The 23,402-nt window shown below is 49.8% G+C and overlaps 1 protein-coding gene across 1 annotated transcript in view; it reads right to left on the bottom strand.

Annotated features, from left to right (window-relative positions):
• Positions 1-10,487, bottom strand: part of LOC128721358 (uncharacterized) — a 37,584-nt gene extending 27,097 nt beyond the window's left edge. The window contains exon 1 of the mRNA XM_053815102.1: positions 10,464-10,487. The gene's annotated coding sequence lies outside the window, so the exon portion shown is untranslated. The remainder of the gene's footprint in view (positions 1-10,463) is intronic.
• Between the last annotated feature and the right edge of the window lie 12,915 nt (positions 10,488-23,402).

Below are 23,402 nucleotides of genomic sequence, written 5' to 3'. Positions count from 1 at the left end.
GTCACGATCGTAACCGCCACTCAATCACACGTGCCGATGGAATCATTTCATCCTGGCCCGCGAAAAGCGACCTATACCAGCGCCATTTTGCAGCCGTATTGCCGTAACCCGGGAATGACGTGTAATTAAAAGCAACGTTCGCTCGTTTCGCAACGCAATCTAATATCGATAATGTGCCTTCGATGGGTTGAGGGCATCTTTCCTCCCAAGGGAGTGAAAAAGGACACCAATCTCATTGGTTCGCATTTCCACGGTCTGATTACCGTCGATATCAGCTTCCGCGCCAGAAGCCGCCAGTGTTTGCTCTGGCGCTAGATAAGATGATTGCTGAAGGATTGTGTGCTAAGAAGCGCACACAAACACACACATCGTGAAACGCAAACTAATTAGCGCGAGATCTTTAGCGCGTGCGGGATGGGTTTCATCCTTCGCCGGGTAACCCAATATCAACCAACCCAACCAGTCAGCCTGCTCGCGAGTAAGCTCAATCTTGAATCTCGTGGTTCTGGGGCCACATCGGGAAGGATAATGTCAACAAAAGCACCCGAAAGACACACAAACTCAGCGATAACGATCACCGCTAATGGGATGGGCAATAAAGCAAGGTTCCTTTTTCGCACATCGCAAACACCCTGTGCGCAAGGACCGGTTCAGTTGGTACGATGATTCATTCACCTGCTCCTTGGCCCGTTCTACGGCATCACAAATAGAGGTCGCTTCGATATTAAACGGGTACTATTTAAGACTTCTTCATGGGAGAATAAACTCACGTGGCATAATTAGAATAATAGGAACATCATATTTGTAGATTAATTCATTTCCCAACCACTCATAAGCTCAACACGAGTGCAGCAGCTTTAGGTGTTGTTTGCAAGCGTTGAAAACAAACAGGAAACCACATCGTCCCGAGAAGCCGAGGACATTTCTCCGAGTGCAATTGCAACTCGGTCTGAAGTGGGAGACATTCGTTTCCGATTTATGTGCCTCCTCAAACCCACCCAACCCTTCTCACAGGAGCGCATAAATTCACCACCGTCGCATTCCCACCGGCCAGTAGACTGAAACCGAGAAAGGAAGTGGCACATCGAGTGGTGGCGAACGGTGCCCTGGCCTTAGCAAGTAGAAATTTCCACCATCGAGAAGGAAGACCAGCTGGCCGGTGGGGATTGGTTCGAACGCCAGCAACGGAGCTTACACGAGCTCTCCAGGAGCTGTTCGCTTGTACATTTCCAACGCTTTTCCACGCCTTGCCTAGGTACGGTACGGAGCAGATTGAAACTGCATCTCAGTCACTGCAACCGACACTTGTGCAATGCATTTAATGCAATGAGTGTAATTAAGTTTCTTCCCACTTTTCGTACGTGACTGTGATTGCAGGCGAACCGAGGCGAACGAGTTTGGTGCCGAGTTGGAGCCTAGTGTGTGTGTGCGTGTGTTTTTGTTGGTTTTCGTGCCGTTTTTGCACCCTGCAGAACAACTTAACCGTTGTGGCGTCTTGATATCACGCCGGAAGGCGGAAAACAGCACACCGATAAACGAACGAAGGCTAAACTTCTATCGACACCTGCAGGGCGAATGGGTGAACCATTGTGTACTGGTGCTATGGGAATGGCTGTGTGAACCCTTCCGAACGGTTTAACTATTCCTGGCCAAGGAAGTGTGGCCCGTGACTGGGATATGGGGGAAAGCAAACAAGCTGATAAAACATCGTTTTTGTTCCCATTACAACAGGGAGCGGAAATGCGCCTGTTTTCGTCGTTTGTTGATGTAAATCCGAATTTGTTTATTTGCCGCTCAAAATCGAACTTCTCAACGCCCTCGTAGCCCCCGGTTGAACTTCAATTTGGATGAGCGCTGGGTGCAATAAATGGAACGGGGTCGAGTTAATTTTAAATGAAGAACTTTAGTGCAGAGGTCGAGCGAGTCGCTTCATCCGGCGGACACCTGCGAGAAGGCGAGCTGCCAAAGTGGGAAGCAACGCACTTGACGCACCTGGGCCTGGAGCATGATTGCCTTTCATCTCCTTTCATTCCATCCTCGGCACACTGGACTGACAAAGCGCCCTTCAGACGTACCCTTGAAGTGAGTTCTATCGTCGTTGCTGAGGTCCTTTTTCAACGGGGCCAGAACCGGAAAAACGAAAGGCGTCGAGTGGTGGATGGAGGAAAAATAAAGCAGAGCACAGAAGCGTGCTATCACAGCAGCAGTATCACTTCAGTCCGGCTTTGCATCGCAAACGGGGGTGAATCGAAAAGTGTCCGTGTTGTTTTGAGAAAGGATTTTTTTTCTCTTCCATTTCTGTTTTATATCGTGGCATCGACCGATGTAAGCAGAGCCAACATGAAAGGGATAAAATGTGGCTAAAATGTTGGCACACTAAATCGCGTAAAGCATTGCACCGTTCTGCTAATGCTGGTGGAAATTTCACCGATTCCCATGCCGACCGTGAGACCAACGACCAAACGAATCATTTCGATCGCTCCATGCCATTAGAGTGTTGCTTGGTTGGAAGAATGAAGCTCGACCCCAATCAACCCTCCTGGTGGTGCTGTGCGAAATCAATCGCTCAGCGTGAATTAAGACACTCGCAACGTTGCTGATCCAATTACGGCGACAAATTGAGTAAAAACATTGCTCGGCCATCACCCAACCTGGCCTCCGTGAGGTTGATTGATATTTTATGACCGACTGACGGGAAAAACTAATTTCACTCAACCGTCATCGCACCCATCGAACGGGAGCTCAAGTGGAGCCTGACAAATCACTGAATCGTACGACGCCGTTTCGAGCGGCCGTTGAAGGATGAACATTTTCCACATGACCCTTGTGGGGGCACAGATCTAGCGCAATCGGAAGCGATACCGTGGAAAGAATACAACATATAAGCTCGTCCGATCGAGCCATCGATCCGGATTGATGCTGCCTGGCAACGTGGGCAACGCTCCCAAGCAAATCGTGGGGCTCAACATTCCGGATTGTGAACAAAGAATGTGTTTCACAAAACACCAACCTCGTCGAAGAAAGCGAATCGACACGACCCTTGAATCGAAACGAGCATGAATGGAAACAAATTTCTATAATCCTTTTAGGGTGGTCGCTCGCTTCGTCCGTTTTTATTCTCTCAACCTTTCGCTGGGGATTTTGGCTTATTATTTCCGTTTGTTCGCATGTTTGCTTGTATGCTCGATTGTGACGCAAATTATGTGCAAGTTTTTTCTTATTTGTGTTTGACAACCCTCAACAACTCTCCTCAAACAAGCTTTACACCGGTAAGGTTCAGCACGCAGAGTGCAACCGCAGGGCGCAATTGCAACAAAGCGTGGGGTTATTTTTTTTTTCGCCCCGATGTCAGGGCGAAAAAAGTAGGTTGGTGAATTTACAAAAAAAAAACAGAGAGAGTCCCCTTTCAACGGTGGGGTTTTTCATTTTCATGAATATTCATGGCGGATTATTTTTCGCTTCGCAACGGAAGCGAGCGCACAAACGCGCTCCTAAAACCATCGCCAGTTCGAATCGGTGAATTCGAGTAAGCGCATTTCAAACACATTGACGTAACGCAATGCCTTTTTTGTCTACTGCAAACCACTGCAAACGATGCACTACGATTTGAACGTGAATTTTGGTTTCTGCTTGTGGCACAATAATACCATGGTAACTATTTGAATACTGCGCGAAACGGAGAAACGAACATCCTTCCTAGGGATGAAGGTGCGCTATTATGATTGTTGATCCCCGGAAATAAATTATAAAGTTTTGCGCAACTGCATGCATAAACAAACACACTGCAGTAAACGAATTGCTTCTAACGTTCATCCGACTGCGTCTTGGTGGTGACTGTCGTGGCAACTCTGTGGCCAGCCCAGCCAAACCTAACCGCAACCGTGTCCTTTCTCGTCCAAACCGAAATCGATCGTAACGAGCAGCTCAGCGGAAAGAATGAAACCGAAACCGGGACGGGCTTTTCCACGAAGCCACGAAGGACAGCTGTGTGTCCGCCCGATGGGAAGCGAAAATCTCCGGCGGAATCATATCCTTACCGGATGAATTATTCATACCGCGGCCACGTGGCAAGGAGACGCACGGAAAAACGCTTATCGCCGGGATCATGGGGTAGCTGTGGGGCAAGAGAACACACCACCGGTTACGCTAATGAAGTGTATCACCCAAAGAGACTCGTTTCTGCTGCTGCTGTTCCGGGCGAGCCTTGTTAGCGAGCTCGAGCAGGACGGTTTTCTCATCTTCACGTCGGTCGTGTCCAGTTGATGGAGCGGAAACTTGGACTGGCATTATCACCGGCATAGTTGGAGGCGTCTTGCTGAGGCGAGCCATTTTGCCGCCGGTCGGAAAAGCGACCACGACGTTGAGGTTGTAGCGAGCCGTGCCGCACAATCGTCAGCAGAAAACCGACCGGCGATGGAAAACCATTTCCACCAGGCTCTAGTGGTCGCTGTTGCAAGCCGAAAGCTGCCCTTTTTTCGCCTCACTGCGTATTTTTAGTTGCTAATATCCTCCCGGTGGTGCAGATGCGACCATTGCAGTAGGGCGAACTATTGTAGCGAATGAGGCGCCTCCATTAACATGCACCACACGCCGGTGGTGGCATTCGTCAAACTGCATCCCGTCCAAAAGCCAATCAGAATTTATCCGATCTGATCCTTAATTAAGGTGTGCCCGGTGCTGCTCCCGGTGATGCATTCAGAGGGCGGTTGCAGGATGCGATGCGATCAGAAATTGTAATGAAATATGCAGTCGTCCTTGTGAAATATGGACATGTCCTTTGGCTCACCCATGCACTGCAAGGGCTCGAACTGGTGAGTGACCGCAATACGAGCTATGTTCATAACTACGAACAAACCTGACTACATGGCAAGCAGAATAACTTTACAACCGGTACGCGTTTCATGTGGGATTTTGAGAATATTGCTCCATGGAAGTATATCCTATTTTGCAACACACTTTTGTGTGAGTAAATATTTAAGTCGATTGCTAGCACCTTGCACTGATGTCCTCATAAACGATGGACGTCTCCAAAAAGCAGTTCACCCGTCCGTCATCACGGAAGACTCGCTTCCGGGGCCCGCGTCAATCCATTACGTCCCCTAAAAACTCACTCGCGCGAGGATGCGCCAGAATGGTTTCATCAGAGAACGTTGGTTGAGCAATCGCGCTTCCTATCTCGCATCGTATCGGGTCTGCAGGTTTGCTGGCGGGGGGATGCGGACAATTTTCATCATTTCCCAGACTGGCAGCCCCGGAATGGGCCGCCAGCCCTGTCGTACAATGGCGCCAACCGGAAAATGCGCACAAGAAAAAAAAAGGCTGACTAGAAGGATGACAAAGAAAAGGGTTCTCGTTGGTGCGCGCGTGCGTTTTGGTAGCGAGAGCGACGCATTGGAGGAAGGACATCCGAACACACCACCCAAGCAAACCACCCCCCATTCGACTGGGAAATGGCTGGTCGGAGAAATATTGCTTACACTCAGCCCTCGCTAGCTCAAGGTTCTGGCGAAACAATGAATAGAAAGTGGCCTAGTGGTCTGGTGGTGTACCCTACCGACTATGGGAGCGAAAGGACCAAGCTGGGTTTGCTTTTGATGAGCGCGTTATTGGGAAACTTTGCACACGATAGCTTCCGGCCTGCGTTCGAGAGACCATGGCAAACGAGAGTCGTTTTGGGCGCTGGATAACGGTGTGTGAGGACGCCCAGTTTGGGGAATTTATTTTTATGCGATTTTTTTTGTGGTATGTCACTCGAATCCTTTCGCAACCATGAGCACCCGTCAACAGCCACCGTGCGAATGGTCGCTCCCGTCCAACGGAATGCTTTTGCAATTTAATTGACATTCTCCCCGTGCATGCGACGAAAGCGGCGTTATTTGCCCTTTTTCCGCAAAGTCCCGCGCACAGATCAATCGCGTACGGGGACGCGACCCGGACTTCATTTCTCCCGCACGCGTGCAGGATGCTCGATCAACCGATTGAGTGGCGGAAACGATGACGATGAATTTTTGCTTGATCGGGGAGTTATATCCTTTTTTTGTGTGTGTTGTTGCTTCGTTCCCGGAGAAGGTCCACTTGTGCGCCGCATCATGCGAGCTGTTGACCGAACGGTGGTAGATATTCCATGCCGGGCAAGGACTCGTTCACCCTTGGACGAGCTGCGCAATTTGGAAAAGCGTCCCTTTTCTTTTTTCGCGACAGACGCCAAACGGGCGGGTCATTCACACCCACACACACACGGATGCTTCCGGTTTCCGGTTTGTTGCGTTGAACCGCGTTTTCCGTCCGTCTTCATGTCTCACTCATTCAGTGGGCAAGTGATTTTTCCTTCCGTGCTCCCACCTCCCCCCACCGTTTCCATTTGACGATCCGCGAAGGACATCGGCCATCGTCGTCGTCGGTCGTTTCAGCCCAAACACGTTCCATTCCATTACCGGCGGGAACGATAAGCTTTTCCGGAGGCGCACGAACGGGAGGTTATTTGTCGCTGGCAAGCTGGCCCGTAAAGAGGTGGCTCTTTGTGTACGCAGGATATCCGGCACCACACACACACACACACGCGCGTGTGTGTGTGCGTGTGTGTTTGTTGTAAGCCATCATGATGCCGCACGTGCGAAAGACGTCGGTGTGTGCCGGTTCACAAAGCTCATCTCGACGAACGTAAGGGAAAAAGAGAGAAAAATGACACACATACACATACGTATGTGAGAGAAGAAAATGGGGGTGGGGTTTTGGGGGAGAGGGAAAGAAATACGAGCCCCAACGGTAGCGATGGAACAAGACCACGAATGGTGATGGTGGCTGCTGCGAAAAGCTATTGCGTAGCGTGCCAGGATGGCAAAAGCGGGGGAGGGCACCGGGAAACTGCACCGGGAGGCTGGCGGGAAAATTGATATCCAGCGCGATCGCTACTTATCAGTGTTTATGGCATCCCGAGGTCGGGGCATCGCGTCGCCGGTACTTTCCGCGGAAAAAGCCACATAAAAGATGGCCGCGGCGTGGTCGAAAATGCGACGTAGCGCGCAGTTCGTGCGTTAATCACCGCAACCAAGACTGGACGGTCGAAGGAAGGAGGAGTGGCAAGTCAATAGGGGGAAAAGCCTCGAAATAAATCTCGGCGCTGTCTGTGCCTGTGGGCAAGAAGAAACGCGAGAAAGCACCGACGTTGAGGCGCTCTTGTATGGCTTCGGCTCAGGTGGGTTTTTAGTTCTGTGAAAATCGACCCCGAAGAAAGAGAGCGAGAAGAAGTGGAGCATTATTTCGTTAAAATTATCACATTAATTTTTATAATAAGATTACCGTCCGGCCACCAGGCTCGGGGGTATTTCGTCCTTCAAAATGCAGAAGAAAAATGGATAGAAAAGTTTGCCCCGTGGTACCATTTCGCTGTATGTTAGCTGTTTTTTTTTCTGTTTCGGGGCTATCGTTCTCGTTTCAACATTGATCAAATTAGCCTGGCTCGTGTTGAGGCTGGAAAGCGGGAATGGAATTTCACCTCCCTTTCTCCAGGCCCACCCACTCGACCTATAAAAGCCGAAAGAAGACAAAATATCTACCCAACATCGTACGGAATGTGACAGTACTTTGGTTCTGCCGCTCGACCGCTCGAAAGCAAGTGAATGAATGGCAAACGGAACGCTTCATTAGCTTGGGAAAATAGTATTAGATAAAGTGACCCTCTTTAGTGAGAAAGCAAGAGAGAGAGAAAGAGTCAGGCAAAAATAAAAAAAGCCCAATTCGGAACAGATTGGGCGTCATTTGGCGCTTTATGCCGGTCGGTCGGGGTCTGGGTCGTCCAAAGCAAGCACACCCAGGCTCGGTTCTCATCAATATGCAGGGGCGCTCCAATTTGCGCCAAGGTTCAGCCTTTTTCGAACCTGCAAAACTCACCGCCGGCCCCCGGTGGGTGGGAAGAGGGTCCATGTTTTCCCGTCCGGATTTGTTGGCGTCCTGCAAACACCAAAAAAAAAAGCCACCACCCTTCGAAGTGCCATTTGCCTGGGGCGATGGAACGCAGTGACATAGACTGCGTTACTTTACGCTCTTTTTTGGTGGTGGGGCAGTTCGCAGCACCCACGTGGGAGGGTTACGAAGGGCCAACCCTCCCGGGTGTAGTTCCCGCCGGCTCCGATCCTTGCTTTGTCCTTTCATCGAAGGATGGCAGGAGAAAAAAATGCCCCATGACCAGTGCCAGCGCCAGATGGAGGGAGCCTTTTTTTTTAATTCGGTGTGTTTCATAAATTTGATCGTCCCGTTTGTTCGGCTCCACGCGCGCCCCATTACGGCGACACGAAATTGGATGTTTTTCTTTCAATTTCGCTCACCCCGCAAGGACACGCTGGTGTGGGAGGCTCTGCGTATGCCGCCAAAGTTCTGCCATGGACGGAGAAGAAGTTGCTTATAAGGTGGGTGGGTCGTAAAACAAATACGATCTATTGTCTGTTCGTAATTAGACGCCCTCTCCGACGCTCCGTTTTTCGTGCAGTGTCGAATTCGTGCCACTTTTTTGCTCCCAAAATGCGCGCCCTTTTATTTGTGGGCGCGTGTAGTGAAGCGCAAAATGCACGCTGTCGAGATTGTTTGAGCGTTGTTTTTAAAAGCTTCCGCTGATTTCAGTAAACATCAGCGCAAAACAATACGCTCCTTGGAGCGTGATAAGCGTGCGCCACCGACAACGAAGGTAGAAAATATATTCCTGGAAATTCGCTTCGCCTTGCTGCTGAAGTATTTCATGTTTTCCTGTAGCGAGTTAAGCGATATTATTCCTACTATTCGCCTATTCCATCCGTAGAGTTTGCAGAAAGGTTCTCGCAAAAAGGAGTACATTTTTGCAATATTTCTCGGTATTTTAGCCCCACGCTCCGTATGCTCCGGTATTTTGAATGAAAGTAATAAAATCGGCAAGAATTATAAACATGTCGTTAAAATGCGGAACCCTGTGCGAACGGAAACCACCCCGAGTTGGAGTTTCGCGCGGAGTTCCGGAGTTGGTACCTTTTCGCGTGCGTTTGTCCTTCCGACGCTCGCTCGTTCTCATCGGCGAGGATGCCGTCGCCGAAAGGACCCCCTTGGGGCTTGTAAAGTCTGAAATGACGGGCGAGTCGACGGTCCTTCGACAGGGCACCAATCCTCGGCCCAAACTGGATCCGCTTCGGGTGCCTCTCAGCGGCTCGCTGAATTCCAGTCTATTCTTGCGCGTAAACTCGAGACAAACGCTCCGACGTGAAAAGTACGAACCGAAGCAGAAGCCTAAAGTGTGGCGCCGATGGTGGAAAAGCGGGATTCTGTTTGTTCTTTCCGACGACCCACTTCGCGCAGGAAAAGTGCGCCCCGCACGAAAAGAATGCGAACCGACCAGAATGACTGGTGTATTTTTTTTTGTTGCTTTCGCTCACAGGAGCGCGCCGTTTGCAGGCATTTTTTTGTTGTTGCCCCAACACGCCTAAGTGAAAGAAATGGTTCCTTTCTCGTCGAGGAAGGGAGACTTGCGAGAAAAGCCTTTGTTGGGCTTTATTTTTCAAAACGATCTGATATCAGCGTCCTTCCGCCACACAGCACCGAATGCTTCGGACGGTTCGAAGAGGGCGTCTTATTGGGTGCGTATTTTTGTTCCGGGAATGAACGAGGAATTCGAAGAAGATGAACAGAAATAAAAAAAAAACCCCGCACACAAAAAGGGCAAGCCTCCTTCAATGCCAACGGCTAGCCGGCCAGTTCGGTGTTGGTGGGGTAGAGAAAAAGGATGATCGAAATATCGGCGCAAAAAATACACATGCTCAATCCCCGCTGTACAAATAGCATCCACCCCTAAGTGGATCAGTTGCGGATGCTTTCTTGCGATAGAGAGAGAGAGAGAGAGCGAGCGAGCGAGAGAAAGTAAAAAAATGGTCCGGAAAGGATCCCCAATCTCGGGGTTTGACTTCGGCACGTGATGGAAGATAATCGAATTTTTCAAGCCCAATTCTAACCCAATTCCCCGCACCGATACCAAAACCATGGCCTTTCTTCACGGGATCACACAGCAGCCAGGATAATGCGCAGTAGCTTTACAATGTACAAATTATCGCCACGTGTGCTGTCAATTTGACCTAATCGAACGAGTCGGAACCCTGGCAGCCGTTGCTTCCCGGGGACATTCCACAAATTGGCGGTGAGCAGATATTTTGAATCAATTACGGGGCGCTCAATGCGGGAATCTTTGAACACGTGCTTTACCCTTCGGGAAGTTGAATTAAAGCACCCCAACTGGCTGATAGCGTTATAGCAAAATGTCCCCTCGAAAAATGGTGCCCCAATTTGCTCCTGCGTACACATGACCATGAGATGAGGCAAAAAAAGGCTCGTACACACACACACACACGTAAAACAACACCCCCTGACGCATGGTAGAAAGCCGTGGCCTCATTTTCCCTGGGCCCCACGGTGGAAAATGTTAATCCAAAACCCGCGTCCACAAGACTTACCTTTCCCCGGCAGGTGGTTAGCTCGCGCTAATGCGTCGTCCTCGCCGTCGTTGCTCCTTCCGTGCGGTGGGGGTGGATCCCGAGGGTAGTTAGCACCCTTGGGGTTGTTGTTGATGGGCACAACCGGCTAATAAATCAGGGGACGCCGATATCACTGCGATATTTGCGTTCCGTCAACTGTGGCACCGTTTTGCGCTATTTTCACTCACTCACTTACTCACTCACTCCTGTGGCGTTTCGTTTCGGCTTTCGTGGCTGTTAGCGGACGAAAAGGAATGGCTTTTTTTACTTTTTCGTTCTCTCTTCCTCTCTCTCTCTCTTTCTCTCTCTCTCTCTCTCTCTCTCTCTCTCTCTCTCTCCCTCTGTTGTCCACCCAAACCCCGACGACCACAAACCGAGCGCGAATCGCTTTTCACTGCCAATTCACAACTTTCTTATCAACGGCACTAGTTCACACGCGAACCACGCGCGGCACTGGCGGAAAAATGGGAACGAAATGAAACCACACATGATCGCGCCGTAGGGGAGGGGGGGGTATATTAACTCCCCTCGGATGGGAAACTCTCACTAGGGAAAAAACCAAAGAACCAAACGGGCCCTTCGTCGTTCCCACTTGAGTCTAAATGGGATGGAAAATGGGTGGTGGTTTTCGTTTCGGTTTTTCACTCTTCCCACCGGGCGATCTCTCCGCACCACCATTTTCTCGGCCGTCTCCTTCACGTTTTCCGGCTCTACCCCTGCCGGCGGTTCCTCGGGGCATTGCTGGATGACCTTCAGCGGTGTGGAACGATTTAATCAATCGTCCCGTCAAATCACGCAGCCTAACTTTCATCAGCATTTTGCGCGCCAGTTTTCCTCGATGCACGCAGGCTTCGGTGGAGTGAAAAGCAAACCCGGAACAGGCCGAAAACAACGAGGCCCGTAGGCTCTCGGAAGGCTTCACTTTTTAATCATAATCAATAATCAATTCATCGATTTTCGCGCTCCCCACACCACCGAGCGGTTCGATGATTCGACCTGAGATGGCGCCAACCGAGAGTGTCTATCGTTTCCGTTCGATCCGCTTTTGCCGTCAGATTTAATCTGCTCCTGTCATTCCCGACAATCCACCCCATAGTAGTACGGGGCTTCAGTTTCTCTTGTGCCGTCGGTGCCTCCTGCGCCAGCGATCCGAGGTTTTCGGTTTCATTATTTCTGCCACTTCTCAGCAGCCTCCCGGCTAAAAAACAAACGGCCACAACTCAGGTAGGCAGCCGCGTTGCGGTGAAAAAGCCACCGCTACACTTTTCATCCCCCAAAACCACGTCTCTGTGCCAACCCTGCAAGGCCCGTTGTCGCTATGCATCGTCGTCTCCAGTGCATCGACAGCTTCCCAGCATTTGCCCGTTTTGCTTTTCCAATTCGATCGAAATTTTCCCGCTCGATCGGTGATGGTTTTGTTTTTGTTTTTTTTTTCCTTCTGTGCTTCTTTCTTTTTTTATGGTTGGAAAATTTTTGCCCCTAATCAATATTCAATCTTCAAACTCGGGCGAGACGATGGGGGCTCGTTTGCATAACCGAGCACGAGACGCGGTGCGGTATCAGCAACACAACAACAGCAAAAAATGGCCGCTCGATGGCTATGATAATGATGGCGAAGTCAATCGCCCGCCCGAGGCTGTGGCACCACGCGCGGACGGTTTGTGTTGATTTTTGTGCCGCACTCTCCCGCACGCAGGCTGATAGGCTGCAAGACGTCGACGTGCTGTAATGATGATTACTTCGCTGATTACAGAAGAGCAAGAAGCAGCAAGGCCTGCGAAGAAGCGGAGGGCTGACGAAAAACCTCCCATCATATCAACCGCACGTGCGAAGGATTCATCGCAACCGTGATGCTCCTTTTTGGCAAACGCGCATTACGCGTGAGGCTGTTGGGGTGATTTTTGAAACCGCGTGAAAACCGAACCACCACGCGTTACGCTGGCACCGTGGAAAATGGTGACTAATCAGGCGCGAAAGGAAAGTGAAAGAGAGTGCCGCGAGTTGGCGCATCTAATGGCTTCGATCGGTTGATGATCAACCGATGGCGTGCGCTGAGAAAAAAAAATACACACACAGACGAGGCATTCGAAATCGAAACGATCGCCTGTCCGGTGCTGAGATTGAGCGCTCATTACGCACGCGATGAAGATTACGACGCTGGTGGGCTGTGGATGCATCAATCTTCTTTTTTTTTGTTATTACATTAATTGAAAGCCAATTCGTCGAAGCTGAACCGTTCATTGTTGCGAATGCGTGCTTCCCGGAAAAGCTTCCTGAAGGGCGTGAAACCTGACCAAGCGCCACCCGTCAAACCCGGGCATCAGATGCTGCTCGAGACGGACAAAGAAACACCTTCTTTCGTAGGGCTTCCTTCCCCTATCGCGACCTAAAATTGCACGCAAACCACCATCGCATGTGTGCGGCCGCGAACGATGACCTGACCACTTTCACCTGCAGCTCAGCCCTAGGCAAGCTTTTTTGGGTGGGGGTGTGAGATTAAAAAAAACCCATTAAGGACAGCCGTTTTGGGCTCTTGCTGACTCTCGGTCATGCGGTCGAGTTCCACCCTGCGGGTTTTGACGGGAACATCAGCCATCTCGAACCACTATCGAATTTCGCAATCGAATCCTGGATGGTGGTGGAAATTGCTTGCCCACGTAGCACAAGCGTTGTGTGTCCGTTGTGGGGCGAATCGCGTGATGCATCGTAGCTGCAACTATCATTCGTTGCACTGCACGAATGCAATCCTTCCCGGAGCTTCACCGATTAGCTGTTGTTGGTTTTTGGTTGATGGAACAAATCTCGACCGGGTTGTAACGTGCACGCGAGGAGGCGGTAGGACAGCAGAGGGTTTGAGGGGAATAAAATGCACACACACGCACGCTCACACACACACACACGTGAGACACACACGATCGAACAGCTCCCCACTCGCGAGGTAGGCCAACGTTCGCGACGGTTCCGTTTGTTTGATTTCTGCGGTTCGCTTTCGCAACTTTCTCTCTTGTTGGAAACCTGTTTTTTTCTTTTCTTTTCTTTTCACTTCGCGCCCCGCAGGGGGAGGGGTGATGTTTCTCTTTCATTCCAGACACACACAAACACACACACGCGTACGCGCACACGTGATCCACAGCCTACTGCAACGGATGCGATGGGCCGAAAAATGCACCACGCGCATGCACCTTCTCACTAAGCGCTGCGCGCCATCTTCGAAGCCATCTTTTGGAGGCTTCATTTCACGGTGGTCGAGGGTGTGTGTGTTTTTTATTTTGTACGGCTCACAGCCACTCAACCATTTCACCCATGCCTTTGCGGACACTTACGTAGGGAGCAAACCTCTTATGGTGATTCGTTGGTGTGTTCCCTCGGCAAGATGGGTCGTCGTCTGCACCTTCGGCACCAGAGAGGGCCTTCCACGATAATACTTGCGACAAACCGGTCCGAGACTCGACTGCGAGCGACTGCGTTCGATTGCGCGGTTCAAAAGCGACTGGCGTGTCGTCGGCGAGCAGCTTCCGGGGCCGCCGGTGCGTGCGATGGGCGAGCTTTCGAAGTTCGGCGCTCGTCGTGGCACTATGGTGGTTTGCTTGAGTGAATGGTGGGGCGAAGTGATAGCGAATGGACAAATTGTGGCACATTGGAGTGAAAAATTAAACCACAATGGTTTGAGGAAGCCAGAGAAGTGCAGTTTTTAATGTTATCTCATTTGTTTTAAAAGAAGCGCTTGAATTAGTTACAGTAATCGTATTTGTATGGTGGATGTACGAGGATTCCTGTACGCATCATACCTGTATGGAGCTAGGGAGTTGCATTCCAATTGTAGTATTTCAAAAAGAAGAAGACAAGCAATGAAGCAATTAAGCTATAAGCACATGAAGAACCTCATAAAAATTAGTGAGCTATCCCATTCGAAAACAAAATCGACCATCAAACAACACATAGCACACGCTTTTGTAACTACAAAAACAGAAGTTGATTGAAAAGATAGCTCATTGTCCGATGGCACTTGCCCATAGTGCCTGCCGTGAGCTTTCGGCTCCAAAGGGGGGATGCGTTCGTGCATTTCTCGTGCGATGGGTTTTCCTTCGCATTGGATCGGCTCAAAACATCCGAAGCGTACATCCTGCCGACGAAGAATGTGCGCTATCACCGGCACGAAGCCCCACCAGGGCGCCTCTTAAGAAAGCTCCGGGTGCTTATCAGTGCGTTTGGGACGCACCGGGAAACTGGCGCTTATACACACGCGTTTTGTTTCGCCTGTTTTCTCCCCGGCTCGATTCGTTCTGCCCAATATAGCGCTGGGATGGTTTGGGAAAAAGTTGGACAAACGCCAGGCAAAGGATGCTGCATGGCCGGAAAGAACCGACCGGCTAAAGGTTAGGGCCTTTCGTTTCGTTTTTTACGCCATCTTGCACCGGCATCATTATTGGAGGATGTTTGAGTTTTCGCTCGTCCGGATCCGCTTCGAAAAGGGGTCCCATTTCTTACGCCGACCCGAGTGTTAGTGTGGTGGGTGTGAACTGCTGCCGTTTTGGAATTTCGTCCTTTCTTTTAGGTTAAGAACCCAGGCCCTCTTCAAATCGTATGGTCGTTGCAATAGTGATCGAAATAAAAATGCGACCGAAAGCATTTCACCCGCTCGCCGGTCACTTGCGGAATCGGAAAGGAAAAAAAACTATCGGTCTGAAGTAGATGGGCGAAAAGCGGGAACGAATACCGTGTGGCCGGCTTTGAACAACCGACTTTGATTCGTTCGTGACTTTGCATACCTCGGTGCGTCTTAGCACCGATCAAGGTCAGGAGAAAGTAAACGACCAGCGCCAATTTATTTTCAGCCTTTCCCCCAGCAACTGCAGCGACTGGAGAGCAGCAGGCAAGCAGAAACAACGTGTTTTTCTTTTACGCGAGGCACGATCGTTGTCAGGGACGGTAGAGTTTCTTCTACATTTCCGGTTGTACTTTGCAATTTTGTCCTGCGTTTCTTTCGTCTTGAGGATAGACGTTTCATTTTGTTCAATGACGTAGCGAACAGTGTTTACTAATTGAATTTGTACAATAATAGGTCCTTTACAAAGACACACATTTATTGAAAAATAGTTGTTGATTCGGTATTGAGTTAAATTTTTTTTTTAATATTTTGAATTTTAATACGGGTTTACGGAAAAGCTGGTAACATACAATACGGGAAAGCTGGTAAAATAAGCAAACAGTATGCTAGACAGGGACCGAATCCATAACAGGAATGTAAACCTAGTTATAGGAAAATATGTTCCACATTCCTCGGCACCCGTAGCAGATAAAGCTGAGCTTAAGTCGATCTTCTTATAAAAGTGATCGAAAATCAGAATGCCTAATTTCGAGGAAACGATTTTTAGGGGCCCTCATTCCAATATACGCAACTTCCGTTTATCGAACCAAACTCGGAGCTTAATTCACTTCCGAGAAGGCCAAGCCAGGGAAGTGATTCCTAGCAGCCGAACTTCATCTTGCACCGGGTGTGGTCCGGCTGGTTGTGAATTTACGAGTCGCCGGACGAAAGTTCGTCCGGTTTAAAACACCGTACTAGCGTTTGCCAATTGAATTCCAAACTCCGGCAAGAGTCTGGCGCGCCAAGCCTGTCACAGGCCCCAAAAACAACTCAGAAACCCGAGAGGGCGCCCGTTTAATGTTCCCCATTTGTGACTTTTTCTCCCGCGGACTTTTCTGGAACCGAGGGCGTGCGTCGTCACGGTGGCGCTAGCAGGAAGGAAGACAAACTTTCGGGCGGGATCGTAAATTTATAAACGAACGAGAGCGTACCATCAGCTGGCTGTGTAATCCTTCCCTTTCCGGCGTTCTTTCGGTTCGGAATTTATCTTCCGGAAGAAAGGATTTTTGCTCCGTTCAATCTACGAACTGATTTCTTTTTAACTGCCGCAAGCAAGCAAGGGAATTAATTTGCTTAGCAGTTTTTTTTTCGTAGCGCCAGGGGTGGACAATAAAAAATTCACAAGCGCTTTCTTTCGTCCCTCAGCTTCATTGGGAATTTCAGATGATTTCACCAATCCGACGCGATTCAACCGGATATCCTTCACGCCATGGTCGATGTCAATCACAGTATCCTTGAAAGCTGGTTGTCATCGTCACCATGGCAACCACCGTTTTACCGAGCGCCCTAAGCTGCTGTAGATGATGTGTAGAACTCGAAGCTGCATACGATGGTCGTATGAAGCGCACTTCGAAGGGATTACGTTTGTGGTGATGGCTACTCATCCCTTTCATGCTAACCACCTTTCGTTTATGACCATCGGGTCTATTATCGCGAAAGCGAGCCGGCCATTAATCACAAAATGTGCTCGTGATGCCCGAAATCACAGTGGATGCGTCACACAGCTCCCAAACACCGAGACCTGACCGTGTGGCCAGCTGTGGGAAAAAAGTACTAAATTGTCGCATTACCGACCCTCCCCGACTGGGGGATTCCTTTCAGCGTTGCCGCTCCAACGGGCCCACGAGGCATGAATAATAAACGCACCATTTCCTCTTGTTCCGGTTCGCACCGGGTCCGAGAAATGGTCACACGGCGAAATGGCACAAAAGTGTTAGTGGCTTGCCTCGGAGCGGTAACACAAAGCCGCACTCGCAAGTTAAGTTGGTCACTCTGGCTGCGTTCATTAGTGCAGTTTCCTTCTCCCTTTTTTTTTTAATTCCTTTTCATATTATTAATTTTTGCTTCCATCTACCTATCGGTCCTTTTTTTTTCTTTTAACGTTTTGTCCGCCATTTAACGCGGATGTCCTTATGGGCAGGCTATGGGGGGGGGGGGGGGGGGATGAAAAAAAAGCGAATGAAATCGCATGGCATGAGTCAGGGCAGAAAACGGATTTAGCTCGTTATGGCATTGTGACGTTTAGCTCCTTTTTCGTTTCCTCGTGCTTCTTACACATTCTCCCAGCGCCCGATGCTATTTTGTTTGATGCAACGGAATGGCTGCGAATGGCGACAATGGCGGGTAACGGTGGCATAACTCACGCGCGTAAAAGAACCATCTGAGTGAGCGCGTTTTGCGCCTTTGACGATGGGAACCGAGGACAATGTTTTGGTGCGCGCCTTTTGCACCCTCAAAACACCAGATCCGGATCCGGTTCGTTCCATCCGCTCGAAACGGAACCAACGTGCGGTATTCTCTCTCTCTCTCTCTCACTCTCTCTTTCTCTTCGTTTTGCTCGCTCGCACACCACATCGTCATCGCATGGCCGAAACGACTCTGGGGATTTCCCGCCCGGGCGCCGGCATCGGTGGCAATGACGCCATGCGTGAAACCACGCAACCCGGCCTCGTTAGACACGTGACCATTGTTGGGCAATGTTTGCGACGCGATGGGGAAGCACGGACCTTCACGAGATCCGCCCTCTGGGGTCGAATGGGGTGGGGAAAAAATCGACTTCACCGCGTAGCTTTTTCTTCGGCAAAGCGCTTTGTAAGCGATTCACACCTCGCGTGCAAATCAGCGGTATGATGGCGAAACGCGGGTCTCGTGGGAGAAGGGATGTTAATTTTACTTTAATTTGTGACACACACACACAAATGTGGTCGCTCGCTAGAAGGTTTCGTTTCTTTATCGTAATGAAATTGGTTTTTGCTTAAGCTGTGCAAGGAAAATGGGACGTGTTATTAAAACGACCTTGCCATAGTCTTATCATGCAGAAGTATATTTGTGTTAAGCAAATAACTAGAAATGACCTCGAAAATGTGTATTTTGTATGTTATTCGGAATAGGATCCTAAATTCCCCAAAATAAAACATTACAGTCTCATGCTGCTGAGCATGCCGCATTTAGCTGAGTGACCTCGAAAATGTGTATTTTCGCCTCGCCGTACCATTCTCCGGCTAGTGTCCCACACGAGAAGGGCCAGCATTTGCATAAATTCCCTCATCATGCCCGTTGACGGAGCCGAAGCACAAATAAACGCTCTCTCCGATCTCTCCAGTTCGATTGCCCGCCTCGAGCGCTTCTTATCGACATGCGATTGACTTTCCATCCCATGGGAAAGGCAGTGGAAAAACGATGCGAAACTGCTTTTGCTGCAAGCCCCTGCGGTGTAGCAGCCCACTGAAGGAAGGTTTTGGACGAGTCAAAACCCAAAAACAAAAGCATTCCAACAGAGAGAGAGAGAGAAAAGCCTATAAAAGCCTCCGACGACCAAAACGGCGGAAAAAAATTAAGACATCACGCTACCGGAGCTTATCGTTTGGCATCGGAGTTGGCCACCCGAGTGGAAGCAAAAGCAAAAAAGGGGCCCCAAATCCCAGACCGACGCATAAAAAAAGGTTCGATAAAAAAAAATGAAACAAAGAAAAGCGGACCAAACTCACTAGGTAGCCCACGTTGGTGACCCTTCGGCTGCGATTGAGATTGCGGCCATGCCCGGGCACGTCACAGGCAATAAAACCGAAAGCAGAACAGCGCGCACGCCTCAAACAAAGCCATCACATGCTGAAGGTTTCCGATTTTTCCGACGGACGCTCCGAATTCCTGCGCTTGTGGAAATTATGCCACCAAGCATCCCGTTTCCGGACAAACGTGCCTTCTACTCACACGTACACACAAATACACACACGCATGCTTCCGTCTTCACTGTCCTCGGTGGCGTGAAAAGCTTCTTTCGACTGCGTTGACTTAATTGCCGACACGCCGATGGTGGCGTACTACTTCTGGGAAGCAGCTGTTTCCCGGCAGGTTGAATCGAGGCTCCGGTCAGCTCGTCGGAAAAAAATCCCGGCCACCATGGCCGGGATTTAACGGTATTTAGGCGGATTTTATTGTTATACCCGCGTTCGCCCGACCTCGTTCGCGAATTCCCTGCTGCGACCCAGAGAAGGGAACATAGCGAGAGATGAAAAAAAAAAGAAACAAAGACAAAACATTGATGGCCCCCTCGACCGCGGTCACATCCCAATATTAATAAGCGCGGTGGGGAAATGGGAAAAGCCGCCACCGGTGCATCCGGCCGTAGAATCGTTCCCGCAGGTTCACGAGACGCTTTGCGTTTATTGTTTGGCTTCTTTTGCGCTACCGTTTACGTTCGGGAAACCCAAATAATAGTAAAAAAATACCCTATTTTCCATCCCCCGGCGACGCCGAGGAAGGCAACGGATGACGGATTAACTCCCCCCGGGGGATGGGATGGAAAAGATGAAAAGTTCACCTGAAGCTTTCGACGGGTTTGCTCCATCCCGTTGCGTGGGTCGTGATTTATTTCCTACGGCTTGTGTGTTAATAAATTACATAACGCTCTGGTTATCCGAGACGGATAGCATGAAGCGGCGTTTTTTTTTTTTACAAAAATCACTCCTGCACGGGAAATTTCACTCCACTCACTGGCGGGCGAGGAGTGGTTGGTTGTTTTTATTTTTTTTTTGCATTTTCCCGTTCTCGATTTCCCAAACAACATGCTGCCGCACACCGTTCCAGGAAGGCGGTCGGGTTTTTCTTCGCTTCGTTGTACCTAGATTTAATTTATGTCAGCATCCTTCCCAGCGCCGGTGAATATTTTTCACTCTAAGCTTCCCTCCGAGAATGGACTCGAGATGAACGCAAAATTGCTCCGGAGATTAGCACTAGGGTGACCTTTATTTGGTGCTGGAATCACAAAACCCTGAAATCGGATTTGGCGACGGAAAATCTCGTGCAGAGCAATTACAACACCGGAGGAGGGTTTATGATTTCACGCAAAACGTGTTGTTGCTTTATCGCTTCATCAACTCAGCTGGCGGTGGAAAAATTAATTTGTAATCGCAAAATCTTGTCCCGACCAGGCGGGCTATCCGGTCGGTAGCCGGATAAATGTGTGCACCGAGAAAGCTTCCAGTCGCAGCGGAAATAATAACGCTAAGTGCCACCACCACCACGTCAACCCGTTGCCAATGGGAACGGTGTTCACGTTACATCCGGACCGTTCTGTGGCTACTGCGATGCTTTCCCATTTCTGTCCGAAGCACCATTTTGTGTAGCCGCTCGGAAATCAATTGCAATGCCGGGCGAAAACAGTTGGCCCTTCCGTGGCCGTGGTGCAGTGGCAATTCGCAATCGAAACATTTTCAAACCCATTCCAATCGAACGGACACGAATGCTCCCGATGCTCGTTACATTCTCGAGTGGGTGGATGATTTATGAGCAGCATAATTCGAGCTCGGTACACGCTCGAGCACTCTGGATTCGTATGCGAACCCTTAAAACCTGCAACCGACAGCGGCAGCATTTTCCGAGTGGCGAGCAAAATCAAAGCCAATGTGCGTGTTTGAAGTCCTTCCGCTTGGTTCGGTTCAGTACCGGCCGATATCGCACACATCCCAAACCCTTGCGGAATGCATTTCAGGACGCGCTGGTTCTCAAAACCAGGGGGCTAATAATCGATGGCAGATTAAGATTCCGTCCAATTCCAGCCTTCGGGCTCCAATGCGGTGGAAATGCGAACATCCTGTAGCGGTCGAGGGATTAAACGTGGGGTAATCAAAAGGTTCCCGATGCGCTGGAACGAGGTGCGGGAGGATGCTTTTGAGGGTGTGAGTGAGGCAACACATTTATTGCTCTTTGATTGGGGGCCGAAATTCGCCGGCAGATTCATGTCCCATCGGCATGGTTACGATGGAATGGCATGGTGGTTCAATTGCGATATTTCGCACATGGGGGTTGAGCATTCACGAGCAGGTTGAGCAGCGCTTTATTCGTTGTGGTGTTGGTTTGGGAAATTGAAAAGAGAGGAAAATCTCTTCGTGGTAAATTTTTCGCGTAATTAATTAAATTAATTTTCATCGAAATGAAATTGAGCACCCGTGAATACTATTCGCCCATTCGCGATGGCTTTGCATTCCGTTCGTACATGGAAAATATTGAATTACGTACGATCAAGCTGCTGATCAGGAGAAGAATAATGTACATGATGTGTCCATGACGCAGATACGCGAAAAAGTGAACCAGACGTAGATTGATTGCGCCCCGTTTTAGCCCTTGAACACTCGTCAACGCTCAAGGAAAGCCGCTAATGACGCGAAACTAATCGATTTTGCTGCAGGTTTTCTCTTGCCTTTTTTTTGCGGTTCTTCTTTCTCCTGCTTATTACAATCCAATCACAAGAGAGCGTTTATTAGGTGCGATAAAGACTAATATCCGGGAAAAAAGCTCAACCAAAAGAAACAAAAAAACAAACGCACCCTTAGCCCAAATTTGATGTCCGGTTTTGCTTCCACAGCATCCCTTTCAACAGCAACGGTGAGTCCGGCTCCACTCAGCACTGTTCCGGGACGGTTTCGCTTTCGTTCGCTCTTTTTCATCGCTCAATCAAACGCTGCCGACGTGAAACTTGAAAAATGTCGTCACCACAAAGTATGAGATTCGGGTTTAGTGACGTCGCCTCTTTTAGGCCGTGAAACTCCAAACGAACACGGCGAAAACATCCGTTCGCGGGAAGATGAACTCATGCCGATGATGACAACGCTACTTGCGAGGGTTTGAGAGTTTCGCTCCGTTTTTTTTGTCCGGCATGGACATCATGTCCTCAACAGGACATCGCCCGTAACCTATTTTCAGTGGCATGTTGGGGATCCGGTTCGGTGTACTTTCACTAGCCGGCCAGCTTGCAGCGAGGCTTTTTCGTCCGATGATGCCAGTTTGCTCGCACTCGAGCTTTGCTGAGCGATCACAGGACAAAGAACAATTAGATTAAAACTTTTGGCAAAAACTTCCTTGTGGCTAAAACACCCGAAAGACGCATTTTCCGTACAGATCTAGCAGCTTCGAGGACTCACATCTAAATTGGGGTGCATTTGCGTAGCAACATCGGTTTTAACAACTTTCCACACCGTCACAAGACACTTTCGATGGAGCTTCGACCCTCGAAGCGGGGCAGAGAAAAAAAAAGTAAGCGCAAAAACGCACGTCACCGATCCAGCCTCCATGAGCTCTCCCTTTCGTTGCCATCCTCAAACACCCGATCCACCCAACTCCCAACGCCCAAATAAATAGGTCGCTGAACTTGAAACCGAACACCGGCCTCGCGCAGGGTGAAAACGCAATCGAAAGTGACTCGTCAGCTCGCGCTCTCGACCCGGTTTTGGGGCCGTTCGCGTGATCTGCGCCTTCACAACGGAGAAACAGGATCTCCATCCGGGACAGGGCACATCCCCGCCTCTCGAGAGGGTGGTGAAGAAAAAGAAAGTGAACGTCTGCCGAAAGTGTGGGCAACTCTGGGGCGGGTGACCTCAAAAGCAAAAAAAAAACGAAGAAAAAAAAAAATAACCCTCCGCGAACTCTCGGGCGTGGGATGCTTTCGCTCGTCCCTGCCACGGTACGCTCTTTGGAGCGATCAGAATTTGGAAGCACCCTTGACATGAGGCGCCTGAATTCGCCATTCGAAACGGTGTGGTGGGTTTCGCCGGACGGAGCAAACAAAACCCAAAAGGACTCGAGCGATGCGCGCAAACCATCGTCGATCGACCCGTCAAAGTGACCGTCCGTGTAAGAGAGAGAGAGAGCGACCCGTCGCTCTAACCGATCGGCCTGGGGCTTGGAGGAAAAGAACACTCTGCGAAAAATAAAAGCCGAACAACCTTAATCGAAAATCAGCAACGGGCAATCAACATTCCGCGATGGCTCGCACGAGGCGTACTTCTTTGATAGATCCTTCGGATTCTTCGCAAGGTGGGCTTGGGCGAATCGTGAAGTGGCACCAGGCGTGAGAGGTGGCTTTTCGTGGAAATGCGAAATTTCAAATGAACTTCGCTTAAATTGATGGAATGCGCTTTTGGGTGTACCAAGAGAGTGTGCCCTCGCTTGGTTTGGCACAAGGATACACTTGCGCGCGTAATAGGAATAACTGTAGCCGGCCGGGGAACCGCATCCATATTCAAGAAGCACCATAAAACAAACCCATTTGGTTG

Source organism: Anopheles nili, chromosome 2 (genome assembly GCF_943737925.1).
Source record: "Anopheles nili chromosome 2, idAnoNiliSN_F5_01, whole genome shotgun sequence".
NCBI classification, from domain to species: Eukaryota; Metazoa; Arthropoda; class Insecta; order Diptera; family Culicidae; genus Anopheles; species Anopheles nili.
The sequence above is the reverse complement of the archived record's forward strand: the minus strand, read 5'-3'. Positions and strand labels throughout refer to the sequence as shown.